At 30.4% G+C, this 15,261-nt stretch overlaps 1 protein-coding gene and 1 non-coding gene across 3 annotated transcripts in view; both read left to right on the top strand.

The window, feature by feature from the left end:
• LOC126756246 (pleckstrin homology domain-containing family G member 4B) overlaps positions 1–15,261 on the top strand; it is a 46,196-nt gene that overhangs the window by 15,013 nt on the left and 15,922 nt on the right. The gene's annotated exons all lie outside the window — the stretch shown is intronic.
• Positions 14,214–14,286, top strand: Trnav-uac (transfer RNA valine (anticodon UAC)). Its single transcript has one exon. It is a non-coding gene; the product is annotated as a tRNA-Val (tRNA).

The following is a 15,261-nucleotide window of genomic DNA, read 5'->3' as shown; positions in this document are numbered from 1 at the left end:
AGATAAGCTGTGCATAATTCGGTTAAGCCAAGTTAATATGTTCGAATAAAAATAGAAATGCATGATTCACATGACAAACAAAAAAGAAACTGTAAATAAATATGCTGATGCAAAAATTAAGTAAATAAATGAAATAGACATTGAAGAAAAGCATTAACACAAGCATGAAAAGTGACAGAAAATAATATTGAAGAATTAGCTGAAAATAAATGTTTGCAACAAATCAAGAATTTAAGAAAAATATATAAAATATATACACATCCACTCATTTGTAATTATAAGTTGTTTGAGTTGTTGCCAACTTTTGCCAAATTTATTTGTCAATTAAAAATGTGTGTGTATGTAGGCTTATGTGTTTAACTTTTGGCAAACTGCAATTTCGCCATACACTCAGTCACATTTAATTAATTTATTTATTGTTTTATTGTTGGAAATTAGTTGATTTCATTTTCTTTGAATTTTGGTCTTCTGATGACAGGCGCTTTGAGAATTTATGCATTTTTTAAATACATAGTTTAAAATTAGTCGCGCACAAGTGTTAATATAGTTTTGAATATAATTTTTGTAATGATGGCATATCTCACCAATAATCTTTCTCGAAGGGTGCATTCATGTTTCTATATTAAGCGTTGGTGGCTGAGAAATATTTATGAACCATAGACGTATGCTTCCTCTAAGCATACGTGAAACTATAGTTTTGCTAGCATTTCTCTTTAAAACTATATTTAAATATACCTTTGTACTATTTTTGCTTACATATTAAGACTGCTAGAAAGCACCAGTTAAATTAACCACTAAAGTAACCGATAAGTAACTAATAAAATTATTAAAATTTATTTTAAATTGAACATTCATCACGTCAAATTCACTGACAGTAGAAGTCAAACTAATGAAAATGGTTGTCATTTAATTTTCATAGCAAATTGACACTAATTTCTAAGACTTTAATCTGGCAACGTTTTGCAGAAAGTAAAACTTCTGTTTGTCAATCAATTTGATGTGACATTTCACATGTAATAGGAATTGGAAATTCGAACTATTTATTCGACTTATTGGACATATTGTCGTCGAAAGTGTACTGTAATCAATTTAATATTATTGAATTTTACAAAATGCAAATATCGCATTCGTTTTGAAGTACATTTCCCAGTGATAAATTAATTTGTAATATATGTATATAAAATAAATACGATTTAAAGATATTTTGATATTATCGAAACGTTTTTTGTCTGAATATTTTTTGTAATGACTTCAGTGGCGTAGCTACAACTTCGGTCGCCCGGAGCCAAGGATGTTCTGCCGCCCCCCTTTATCTACCTACCTACAAGTTTCATGAGGTGGTTCGAACAAAAGTGAATTTTTACAAAATATCTTCGATATTAAGTACAAAGTATATAAAATTTAGGAACTAGAAGCCACGCAAATTCTAAAGGTCCAAAATTCTCACAATACGGTTTTTGAGGAAATTGATAGTAAAGTTACAAAACATCTTATTAAAAGCCATGGAAAAAAACCCATTTTCGCCCTATATCTTGTACACTTTTGACATTTTTTATATTTTTCATTGTTATTCAGATTATTACATTGTGAGTGTACAACTCTTTACCTTTTATAATAAAAAATTGTTTAAACAAATTTGTTGAAGTATTTTTCTGAATATTAAAAAACAGCGAGCATCGTTTTGCCGCCCCCAAGACGTTGCGCCCGGGGCGACGGCCCCCGTACGACGGCTTACGTATTTTTATGACTAATCTCTATTCATTAGTGTAATTAGTTAGTTGTGAAAAATATAATATATACTCCGTTATTGAAGACCATTTACTTTTCCATTGCCTAAACCCAAAGATCGCATGTAGTATACACATTTCTTAATATGTAACTCGTAAAAACATTTTCATAACATTTTCATGAAAAGTGTTTGAATTGCGCGCCAAAATTGAAAATGCCTCTCGATGATACGTCATGAGTATAATTAAAACTGTCAAAATGGCGAAAGCGCCAGCTAATGGGGCGTACAAAGCCCAAGTATATTTGTAAGTACACACATAAAAACATTAGGGTGCTGCTAAGACAATAAAATAGACTATTATTTTTAACAGCGTCACCTCCTCAACAGATATAACCTTGATTGAAGGCGACTCTGAAAATGTGTTCTCAAACTGGCTTCTTGAGTGTTTATATAGAAAATTAAATATTAAAATTTGTGTAGTCATAAAAATTATCTAACTACATTTAAGAGCCACCCCAATATTCGCAGATATATGTTCATTTACATATTGTTTGTAAGTAACAACAAATATAAATATAATTCACAGAAATAAATTAGCTTGTAAGGCGTGCTATCGCTGCTTTGAAGAAAATTGAAAAATATAGTCGGAGAGTATGGGTGTGAGGAGAAAGTGTTGATGAGGTAGTAATTAATTTTTCAAAGCACTTTTGAGATTTGAAATATATACGTAATATATAAACTAAGTGACAACTAAATTTCCATTGAATAAAAATTTAATAAAATACATTCAAATAAAATGAAGTAAAATTAATTAAAATGAAATAGAATAATATAAAATAAAATAAAATAAAATAAAATAAAATACAATAAAATAAATTTAAATTAAATAAAAAAACTATAATAAATCTCAAAACAAAAAAGATTCCTTACAAGAAAATGATTTTTCTCGGTTAGTTTACATGGCAGCTTGTGCTAAAGTGATACGATCTTAACAGCTTCATCGCAGATTGCACCGATGTCTTGGGAAATAAAGCATGCCAAATTCGTGAAGATATTTCACCAAAACTGAAAGAGCTTTCCATACAAGCACTTGATTCCGATCGGTCTGTTTGTATGGCAGTTATTGACGATTCTGACAAATAAGCAGCTTCTTAAAGTGAAAATGATCAATTCATCAAAATCTGAGGAACTAGTTCACGTATGTACTTACTAAACAAACAGACAAACAGGTGGACATGTCTAAACTTTGCTCGTCCTGCTAATTTATGTATATATAAGTTAACACAATATTTTATGAACTTCTACATAAATTCCATTCCCACATTACATACAAACCGTTTGCATACTTTGGAGTCCTATTACAACCAAAAGTGCAACTGCGCTAAACGCGCATCCGCTAAATTCTTAAGTGAGCGAAACACGCGCAACCATGTCTTCTCCCCCAAAACCAAATAGCTGCAGGTGAGCGCTACACGCGCAAACCCTTTTAGCTGACCAAGCATCTTTGGTCACGTAGGCCGGCTCAAGCATAGGTTAGATTATAAACCTTAAAGTTAAGTGTAGTCAGTTTTTTAATAAAGCTCAACAGAAGCACATAGTGCTGCTTATAAAAACGCATTATTTTATTTTTTATGTTATATATATATACATATTTTATAGAGGCTACGATGTTTCCTTTTGGGTCTAGAAAATTCAAGATATAAAAATTATAAAAAATAAATTGAACTTAAAAAGAACAAAATAATAGAAAAAGTATATATGTAATAATAGAAAAAAAGTTATGTACATATGTATGTAGTATATACTTGACGCCTCGAAATTTAATAAAAAATTATTTCTCCACTAACTATGGGCAATCACACATTGCCGCTTAAACATATATACATACATGAAAATAACATTTTCGGCAGTCTCACGGTTGTCTGCGCAATACAAAAGCCCCTACAGTCTTACAAATTCAATATCGCGGTTTACTTTTATTCATATATAAGTAATTATTTATTTATTTTAGTTAACGATAAATAAATTTTCAGCGAAGCTTTATGTGTGTTGTCCCAAAGGCCACTTAAGTTAGACATTTCTTGGTCAAGTGAATAATGATTTTTGAAGCAGGCGTAATTTATGAGCGAGCCGCGCTTGAAAACTATTTGCATGCGATTTTATTTGTTTTTCTATGGCTATTGAGTATTCGTTCTATGGTTTTTGAGTTTTCAATTACTCAAAACTAACTGCCGGATAGTTGAGAATAGGAATTGTTAAAAAGTAAAAATCGAAAACAGCAGCTAAATAAAATTGGTGCTTAAGCGTTTTTCTTTTTGTGTACTTTTTTTCTAACGCAAGTACAATTATTTGTTTTATAGTTTTTATGTTGTTTTTTCTTTAAAAAAATCCTTCTTATCTTTTTCCGTATTAAATTACATTAAATCTTCACTTGCTAACGAGCAATTTCAATTAACAGCTTGATTGTGTCATAGTTATCTAATCGATCACGTTTTTTATACACACATTGTTTTTGTTTTTTTTCTATTTGTTGTCTAACAAATTCCATCAATTGTAACTTTGTATATGCCACAAGCGTAGACGACTTAAAAAACGGCAAATATAAACAACCGCATAGTTATATGTATAAGCAAGTATGTATATGTGTATGTGTGAGTGCAGCTAATTATTTGCATATGTATGTGTATATTATACAGAGAGAAGATAAGTAGATGTCTAGCACAGCTTGTACTACAATTGCGTATTGTTCACCAAGTGATAAAAGCTCGATTGAGATCAACGTCAACTGATTAATCAAGCGTGTCAACAATGGCGCATCAACAAAGGAGAATCCACAGAATAAAATTCTAGACGCGAAAAGTGGTTAGCGTAGTAAGACATACATATTTAGATAAATTACAGCGACAGTTATACAACTTTTTATAATTTTTTGAATTTAATGAGGAAGGTTTCGAATCTAGTATTGAGTTTAGGTTAGCTTAAGTCATGTTAACTTATGTTTGGTTAGGCTAGGCGCTGGCAACTAACAAACTAAACTAGACAGCCTATCGAATCTTGTATTATTTGTGAAACGTTTCTTGCAGATAAATGCAAAACTACTCGACCGTGAGCCGTACTTACTTTGGTTATAGCTTAGTTTCTTCATATTCAGAAGTTCGCATGACTTTTTGCTTGTCGCCACAAGGTCATACAAGAATAAAGTAATCGTGTAGAGGTAATGCAGGTAAGCGAACTAACTTTGCCAGTTCGGCTGCAAAAACTGCTTAAAAGGCATTAGAAGCTACTAAAATTTATGAGAGTTGATCTAATTGCAATTCTACTTCTTTTGTTTGAAGCGCTTTAATGTTCGTAAGAGCCGAAATACTAACAAGCCGGTAGCCAATTTTTTTTGACTGAATTTGTCGACTTTCGCAATTTCTTTTCCATGCAATCATCCATGAACTGTTTTGACATCAACATCACTATTTGTTGATATGGTTCAATTCCAATCTAACAGCGAGAATATGTATAAAGTACTCCACACTACAGAAACTGACAGATGTACATAGCTCAGAAATCCCGCGCAAATAGTAAGATCACAGCTTCCTGAATGTCTCTTAATAGAAACACACTACACTGATGAGGTAGTGCAAAATGTGATAAGAAGAAATCTTATGATGACAGACATTACCATCTTATACTTTGTCATTCAACTTCGAATCCATCGTAAGAAAAGGTGCCCATGTTCTCGAATATGTGTTTACATCCATACTCAGCGCTATCAATATTGTCGGAAGCTATACCAAAGTTGGCAAATCATAGTAATCTGGTTTTTCTGATTTGGACAGCTATAATTAGTTAAAATGTTTTTAGAAAGAAGATGCCTACGTTTGACAGCCTCGTACAACGAAATGGGCTTAGTACTACCATATTATTCAGCAATCTCAAAATTTTCTATCGGTAAATAAAATTAAGCCTCCGTCCAGTTATCAAGCTGCCCTTGTAGATAGGTAATTTAAGATGGCACTAAAAAAATTATGCAAAGTCATTGATTTCTATTTACCTTGCTAAGTCAACATTTTTGGCATTTAATTTATTTCGACACGTTTAAATATCCATTAAGTTACGCCGTTGATTTGTTGAAAGGCAATTTTTGCGTGGGTTCAAGTGCCACTGAACTATTGAGAGACTCAGCGAAATTGGATATTGTGAAGCTTGCTACAGTAAATAGCGGTGTGGAATTTCAAACCAGAAATATACAAAGAAAATAGCAAAATAATTGAAGAGAAATAAAAAATTTGCTATTCAAAATTGTTAGAAATATTTCTTGAATAAAAAGGATTGTGAATACTTAAAGTGTATTTAGGCTAATATTGAAATGTAACTATTATACTAGCTGTCATTGTTGTCATAAATTGTAGAAACTGGTATAATTTAATATGTGGAAAGGGAATAGATAGAATATGACGTTTAATGAGTTATATTTTCAATTTTCTTTATTGATCATTATTATCTGAATTTTTGAGAAGTGGCAAATATAATAGAAAACCGTCATTAAATGCGATTTGGTCTGATATTGTTGGGAAAATAAATCGATAGTTTTTTTTAGAAAGCGACTGCGATTAGCCAAAGCTTGTAAGTGTTCTATCGAACCAAGAACTGGTAAAAATAAACTGGTATAATTACATAGAGATGTCCAAGTGCAGTTATACCACTTTAGTGTGTTAAACATAAACTCTCTTCTGTTGTTACTTTTACATGTAAATTTCTTTCAAGAAGACTCTGGTGTAGTGAGTAACGAAGTGCCGAATCGAGCATGTTACTGTTTGTAGCTAAAAACATAAAATATGTTCTAATTTCTGAAATACCAATTTATAAACATGTTTTCAAAGCACTAGATTTAAGTAATTAATAGCTTTTATAACGCTCACTTATTTGCGCTTTGCAATAATTGTCACCAGAGTTTCCTCTTTTGCTCATATTTATATTTAGCCACAAATCAGCATACGCTCTAGAAAATAATCGAAAATACATAATGCATACACAAACATTGCTGGAAATTACAAAGTCAAATAAAATAATAAATCAGCAAACAAGTCAGCGCTGATAATTGACTAGCCATAGCAAATAAAACGTATCTTTATATTATACATATGTATGTATATAATATAAAGAAAATATGCATGAATAAATTTATGTATTATACATATAATGTATTCAAATTATGGTTTTGTGAATTTGAGGTTAAGTTTCACCGAATAATTTTTAAAATCGTGAAGCAATACAAAGTTTTAGTGAGAAGTTTGATAGAAATATTACTATTATTCAACTATTTTTCAATGTATTTCTAAAATATTGTATGTGATTTAATATAATTCAAAAACTTTGAGAAATATTTTCGTTATATTAACAAAAAAATGAACGAATAAATTTTTTATTTTTGAAAATTATTTTAGTTTTTTGTTTTATTGAAAAATGTTTATAAAAAATATTCTTCAAGGTATGAAGAAAATATTTAATTTTATTTAGTGCACAAAAATTTGGAAATGTATATTTTGAATTATTCGAAAAATATTTTAATATTTATTTTTTTAATTTTGCAAAATTATTTCGATTTTGTTTTTTTATTGAAGAATTATGATACAAATTTTAAAATTTTACAAATGTTTTGTAATGTATAAGGAAAATATTCGCATTTATTTAACGTCATTAAAGCATCAACATTTTGCAAATATTTTTGATGTTTTAGAAAATTATCGTTTTTAAATTTTTTTCAAAAGTTTTCAACCATTTTTTAAATTTTAGAAAATTATTGTTTTTAAATTTTTTCAAAAATTGTCAACCTTTTCAAAAGTTTTTAAATTTTTTAATTATATATAAATTTAATTTTCAAAAACATGTTTAAAAAATTTCGGATTTCTTTGTTTTTTTTTGTTTTTTATTTTTATTTTGCTTAAATTTATCTTATTAAATATTTGCTCTGACTTAAATGAATAGATTTGATGATCTTAAAAAGCTCGATGCAATAATTCATAAAATAAAGCTTGTAATCTCATATTAGGCGCTGAAAATCCATTTATAGCGACTAGCGTTACTAATGAACGGCCTTTTTTGGCAGATCACTTGGCTAATTGGCGTTAAGGAAAACAATTAATCCGTATTCTTAAATAAAATAAATATTTGGCAACGAAAAGTATTTTTTATGGTATTTGCAAGAGACCGGTGAAGTGTGCAGCTAAAATCATAAGCGATCTGAATAAAATAACTGTGAGTTGAAAAATAAAAAAATAAAAACCATTAACATTGATTGCACCGTAGCGGTAATATCATTCAAAAATATAAAAGATTCCTTACAAGAACTTGATTTTGATCGATCAGTTTGTAAGGATTGTTCAGTTTGTATGACAGCTATATGCTAAAGTGATTGGATAACGACGGTTCCGACAAATGTGCAAACATGGCTACTTCAGCTTAACTCATCATACTGATCAGTTATATTGTATATGTACATATATACTATATAGAGTCTTTGACGTTTCCTTTTGGGTTTTACAAACTACATGGCAAAGAAATAGAACTTGATAGGGGTCAAAGAGAATTGGAACCTACTTCACTTTATTAAATACGTTTTTTATCTATTTTTTGATATTTCTGGAATGAATAAAAACAAGAAAAAACGTTAACTTCTAAACGCTAAATACCCTTCACAGGTGCATTTCTCTTAGTAACTATGTGTTCAGTTTGTATGGAAGCTATATGCTATAGTAATTCGTTCTGAAAATTTTTTTGGAGATTATATTGTTACCTTAAGCAGCAATCCATACCAAATTTCGTAAAGATACCACGTAAAATGCAAAAGTTTTCCATATCAGCGCTAGATTCCGATCGTTCAGTTTGTATGGTAGCTATATGCTATAGTTAACCGATCAGAACAATTTCTTCAGAGATTACATTGTTGCCTTAGAAAATAATCTATACCAAATTTCGTGAAGATACATTGTGAAATATGAAAGTTTTCCATACAATAACTTGATTTCGATCGTTCAGTTTGTTTGCTTCTTGAAGAGAAAATGACGTTTACAAAATTTCAAAACGATAACTTAAAAACTGAGGGACTAGTTCGTCTATATACAGACAGACGGACGGGCAGACAGACAGACGGACATGGCTAAATCGACTCTGCTCAACGTACTGATCATTTGTATATATACATACTTTATTTGTCTCCGACGCTTCCTTCTGGGTTTACAAACTTCGTGACAAACTTAATATACCCTGTTCAGGGTATAAAAGTCTCAATTTACATGGAACCATACCATCGACTTTGTTTTGGAAATATGGTCTCTGTTACATTAAAGTAAAGACTGTTTAAAATGAATTCTGCTAACTATTTATGAGAGTTGTCACCATAGCGAATGACTGGAGATGGATAAACTAAATTTGGGTCGAAAATTCTTCCGATCAAAGATAGATGGATATGTATTACTATTAATAGCTCATGCAGCCCACTACTCGCGTAAATTGTGTAATTAAGGGAAACTTTTCTTTTATCTACTGATCGATTCAACTATGTTATTTGTTTGTCCAACTTTCCGCGGCTTTACGATACCTCTGCCTAAGTTTGGCTTAGTCTTCGAGCTTTAATTGAAGATTTTTGGTAAAACTTCTGTAATATATTGTTTTTGGCTTGATCTAAATGAGTCCAGTTAATAATTTGTTGTCTTGCTTTTGCAAGTTTTGAGGCAACTGGGGTCTTGAGCCTAACCTATATGGTTTAAATTTTCATCGGCAATTAGATTTAAAAAGTATTACTGCAGATATTTTGAACCATTGCTCTTAAAACTGCTGTCGTTACCACATTTATAAGATATTGTTTTTTGGAGAGCATCAAATGGTATTAATTTTATTACTTACTATATTACTTTACTTTTCAAAACCGTTTAATTTCGAAAAAATTAACTTGTTTGTTTTTATTCTGCTTAACTTTGTGAAGTTATAAGGTCTCTAAGTTGTGTTTCACCAGTGATTGTTTCGCTTTTGATTTTTTGATTTTTTTTAAGGCCAATTTTTCATATAATTAAAATAAAATACGGTTTCCGGCAAATATACTTTAGAGATAAACTTTTATATTTAACTTTTTTACACCCTGAACGATCAGTATCAAGTGCTTGTATGGGAGTTATTTGACGAGATATTTTCACGATATTTGGCATGGATCATTGTCCAAGTTAACGCTACAATTTTCGAAAAATTGTTTCACATCGGATTTCTATAGCTTATGTATAGCTCTCATTCATGCTGACCGATCAAAATCAAGTGCTTGTATGGAATCTCTTGCATTTGTGAGGGGTGTTATAGCTTCAATGCAACCCAAGTTAACATTTTTTCTCGTTTAAGACACAAATCGGTCAAGCAAAATATTTTTTCATTCGCCCTCTAGACATAATCACGTTTTAATAACAGGGTGTGCATATTCGTGTTTTGGAATTGTAACGTTACTAATAAATTGTATGAACACCCAAATACTCATTAAATATGCAGCTTGCAGGCATTTTTGCAAGCTTTACGAGGTCTCAGTGGCGGTAGCAGAAATATTCGCGATTGCTATTAAAGTCACTTTCAATCGAAAATATAAATAACGTCTACGAAAAATGTGTACAACACACCTACAAACATGCTTTGAACTCGTATACATATGTACGTATACATGTGTGTGAATGTGTGTATGTTTATTATCGATAGCCGCTTTAAAATGCGCTTACCTGCATATTTGCGTTTGTACTTGAGGAATGTCAATAGACGTTCAAAAATAACCGACACGCTACGCTTGCTTAACGACAAAACACAGCAACAAACACAAAAACAAAACAACGCAAAATGAAGTGGCATGCAATAAAACAAAAAGATAATAATAAACAGACAGGCTTTTTGTTGTAGTGTTGAAGTTGTTGTACTCAAAAAATGCTTTGGAAGAGATGACGTCACCGCAATTGTGTAGCTGAACGGTTGGCTGGCCGCTCAGCGCTTGGCATGCAAAGCTGTCGCGTTGTGGAATAGCAAAAACAAAAACAAACCATAAAACAGACTTTTAAGTAATAAACTAATATAAGCAAGAAACTGAGTAAATATCAGCAATTTAAAGTGGGAATATTTTGTTAAGAGGGATGACTTAACGAATCCATAGAGACAGATTGATTATATTAGACACATACATATCTATACATGTATGGGAGTATAATATAAGTACGCACACATCAATGTACTTTGTATAGGGTGGCGCAGTTGAACTTCAGTCAATTAAATTTTTGGAAGCTTTATAAAGAGATAACAGCTTGATAACCTATTGGTTATAGTTATAATATAGCCAAATATTAATATACAGGTTGGTTCAATGAGTACTTCGTTTTTTGTTAAGAAATCGGGGTGACTAAAGCCCGGTGCATTTCCAACTCTGTTGGTCTAAATTTATGGAAAATGCCTTCTTCTTTTAAGAGAAATGATCTTAAACCCACTATCGTATTTCATAAACAAGCTTAAATTTAATAAATATTAAATGATTTTTAACTTAACTCTAGCTACCTTTAGAGCAATTCTCATAGATTTTTAAGTATCTGCTTCTTATGCCCATAAAGTCGTATCTGATTCCAGGCTTCAACTTTTCATCATCGAGACCAATAATTAGAGACTGACATTTCTAAATTTTTGTCTCATCACTTTTTTAAGAACAGAAAAGTACATTAGTGCGTGACGATATGAAGAGGTAGGCATGGTTAATTTATCGTAATTTATCTCCGATATACTTACATACATTCAGAAAACATACCGACCAGAGCATTTCAGATCATTGTCGAACTTCTAAGAGGTTAATAGAGAAAAGAGTGTTAAATAAAATGTTAAATAGTCACCCTGTATAAGCACATATGCATATATGAGTGCATACAATTTTGTTACTTAATTAATATATTAGCTTAACTTGATGTCATAAATATTATTACCTTTTTCCCGATAAAATAATTTTTGGGAAATTAATGTATTTGGAATTATCCATATCAATGTACATACTTATATATATAAGCAAAGGTGTTTTTGGGCATAGGTGTTTTGGGTGTTTTTAGGCATCTAAAGTTTAGTTTTACATATCGGTAGACCTTATGAAATTTCATGTTGTCACCTATCTGAAAAGCCAGATCAGACCAACCATCTAACTGAACTATTTCATCAGAAACCATATCCAGACGCTATCTTTTAAATTACATGGTAACTTTGAAAACTAATATCATTCTACGTAAAACTATAATGATTTCAATAAACAATGTTAGATATATTAGATTTTTGAGCAAGTTATGAAAACAGAAGTGTTCTGAAAATGTGAAATGTGTTCTTTTGACTAGGCGAGTTCAGAAAAGCATTCAAAATGGGTCACAAAAGAAACGATTTGGAAATGTCTTGCATTTATTTCAATATATAATGGTTTATAACCAATTTTTTCATTGAAATAATGGTCTTTTAATTGTCTTGATATAACCAAGCTTGACGATTTTAACTTACTGTTGAGGCGACTGATATGCATTTATAGTATCTGCACTTTTCATCAAAAAGATAAACGATAAATAAGATTATGCTTTCTGACCAATATACATACTTTGTCTGAAATATGGAGTTATGGCTGATGAGCTTCCAGCTTCGTTCTACATGAAGACGGACAGATGCTCACTGTGCCTTAGTTTTTCATTTCAGTCCAATCAAACCAACACGAATTCGAAGATTTTCGTGCTTTGACTTTAAGTTTTTTCACTAAGAAATGAAATGTCATTTCCAGCTGGTAGCAATCCTTTATAATCTTTATTCAATCCCATAAGAGATCTGCAATTAGTTTAAGTATGCTACTAGTAGCTAAGTAGTAGTAAAAGGTAGATTCCTTTTATCTTAATTACTTAGAAGCGGTAGTCTTAAAATAAATGATTGTGAAAAAGTCGTATATACAATGTTTTCCTTAAAAAAGCTGGGGTATAAAAGTCTCGATTCTGTCTGCATTTCATCACTCCTTGCAAATTTTTTATTGCTATACAATATGTAATATAATATTGCGAGACATACAAATATATATGCATGTGTTAGTACATAAATATATAATTTTGCATTTTATCTGTGCCATCAATTAATTATAGCTAAATTTTGTATTGTTTCGTATATGTATCTTCAACTACATATGTATATGCATTTGTGACAAAGCTTAATTGAAACTTTGTAGTGAAAAAATTGCAATTTGAGTTGATGAAGAAAAATTTTTATACGTGTTATATGTAATAAAACATCTATATAGGTATATATGTACATATATGTATATTGAATATGTATGCATGCTATAATATTCTCGCTGTCTTTACTAACGCGAAACTAGCAGCTTGAAATTTGTGTGGGAGGTTGCTTAATATTTGGGGAGCGCCAACTTTAATTGAGAATAATTACATATAGATAATAACGGTATTTTTTGATAATTACAGTACAGCTGCTGCACATAAACGCTTATCTCGTTATATTAGCACAATTTGTTTTTCTAGATAACCCACAGGTAATATATCTACATACGAAAAAATTACGTGTCACGTTTTGTCCGAAGTAAACTCCCAAACTACTGGAACGATTTTAATAAAATTGATCACACTTTTTCTACTTTGATCCTACTTAAAAGATAAGATAGCTTATATCTAAATTATGTTAAAAGTAAAAAACTTTTTAATGTACATACATATATTTTTCTAATGATAAGCATGTGTTCGAAATTCAAAAAGAAAAGTAGAAAAATTATTATAATTTTGAAAAAAATGTATATTGGATTTTTTTTCATTGACAAATATTCATATTAACCATTTTGAAAATGAAACTGAAAACGAAAGTGTAATTTAATGGACTCGGATTTAATGGATTCTCCGGACTCAGTACTTCAAGCTACTTTTTGGCGGTAATGCGGGCGACTCGACATCGTATATTATTGAGGGAAGCAAAACAAAAAAAAAACTATTTAGAACGAACTCTCTTATAACGGAGTTAAGAGTCAACACCGCCGATAGTGTATAGTCTTTTTTGAATTACGAAACCAAATAAATAATAATAAATAAATCTTATTACAATTGGTAAACAAAAAACATAAAAACTAGAATAAAAAATTAAAAAAAAAAAACAGTCACATAAAAAATCAAATTAAATTAAATTAAATTACATAAAGTAAAATAGAAAATAACAAATAAATAACATATAAATTAAAACAGGTGAAAATAAAAGAAATAAATTTAAATTTAACTGGAAATAAAAAACAAATAAATATAAAAAATAGTACTAAAATGAAATAAAAAAAAATTAAATTAAATGAAATTAAACGAGTTCAGTTTGAATGAAATACTTCCTAAATAATTTCTAATTAATTTACTAAACACTCATTTTCATACACGTTCTATCATCTAAAGTGTTTAAATGGAAACAACACTTTGGCAACTCAAAATCACATGGTTCCATAGTGTAGCGGTTATCACGTCTGCTTTACACGCAGAAGGTCTCCAGTTCGATCCTGGATGGAACCAGTTGAGTAAAGTTTTTTACTGAAATTTCAAACGTTATTAAATTTAGAAATTCATTCAAAAAGTTTTAATTTATTAATCAACAAATTATTAAATTAATACAATTAATTTACTGCTAGAAATATTTTATAACAAATAATATTATATTACATTGTTCTAGAAATTATAAGCTTGTCTCTTATAATCGATGGGCTTAGACTCTCCAACTGGGCTAAATGCTAGGGTTTAATATTCAGCGGAAACTCCAATAATTTCATAAAGTTGTTTTGAGGTTGTTTTTTGGTTTTAGAAAAGCTCAAATTTGCTGTTTTTTTCCGAAGATTATTTATAAGATTTATAGATTGAGTATATAGTCCTTAGGTACACGTAATCTTTAGACCAAATTTTTCTCTGCAAATCTCTTTGATTGGACAGTTCCAGAGTGGGTAAAAGTCAGGCAGTTATGGATCAATCATTTGAGGTTACTTTATATATAATATTATTTTATAGGCTTATAGTATTATCTTTTCTTTGCATAACTTTGTATTACATAATTTATAATGCACCTATGTACTTATGTATATTGGAATGCATTAATCCCTCCCTTTACTTTATTGTTGATAAAGTATACTTCAGGGGAATATGTACTACATATTTAACTGTCTGCCTCGTTGCGTTCATCTGTTGCATTGCATTCAAAGTCCCTTGCCATTATCTACTGCATTGCCTGCAAATATTGCTTATAATTTTAATAAAGTCATTCATTTTGCGACTGGCAGGCAGCATCAAATATTTGCTTTTCGATTTAAATACCATAAACGACTGCCCATAACAAGCCGGCAAACAAGCAAACGCCTATATTTATTCACGGAGTGTGTGTACACAGAGTTAACTCTCAATTCAAATGGAAGCAAACAAAAGTAACCACCCAGCTGGTAATTATCAACGTACCGTCGACAGCTAAACGTCAGAGGCTTAGGCTGTAAACATAGAGGATGT

Source organism: Bactrocera neohumeralis, chromosome 4, assembly GCF_024586455.1.
Source record: "Bactrocera neohumeralis isolate Rockhampton chromosome 4, APGP_CSIRO_Bneo_wtdbg2-racon-allhic-juicebox.fasta_v2, whole genome shotgun sequence".
In the NCBI taxonomy this organism is placed as follows: Eukaryota; Metazoa; Arthropoda; class Insecta; order Diptera; family Tephritidae; genus Bactrocera; species Bactrocera neohumeralis.
Note: the sequence above shows the minus strand (reverse complement) of the source record. Positions and strands in the feature narration are given on the sequence as shown.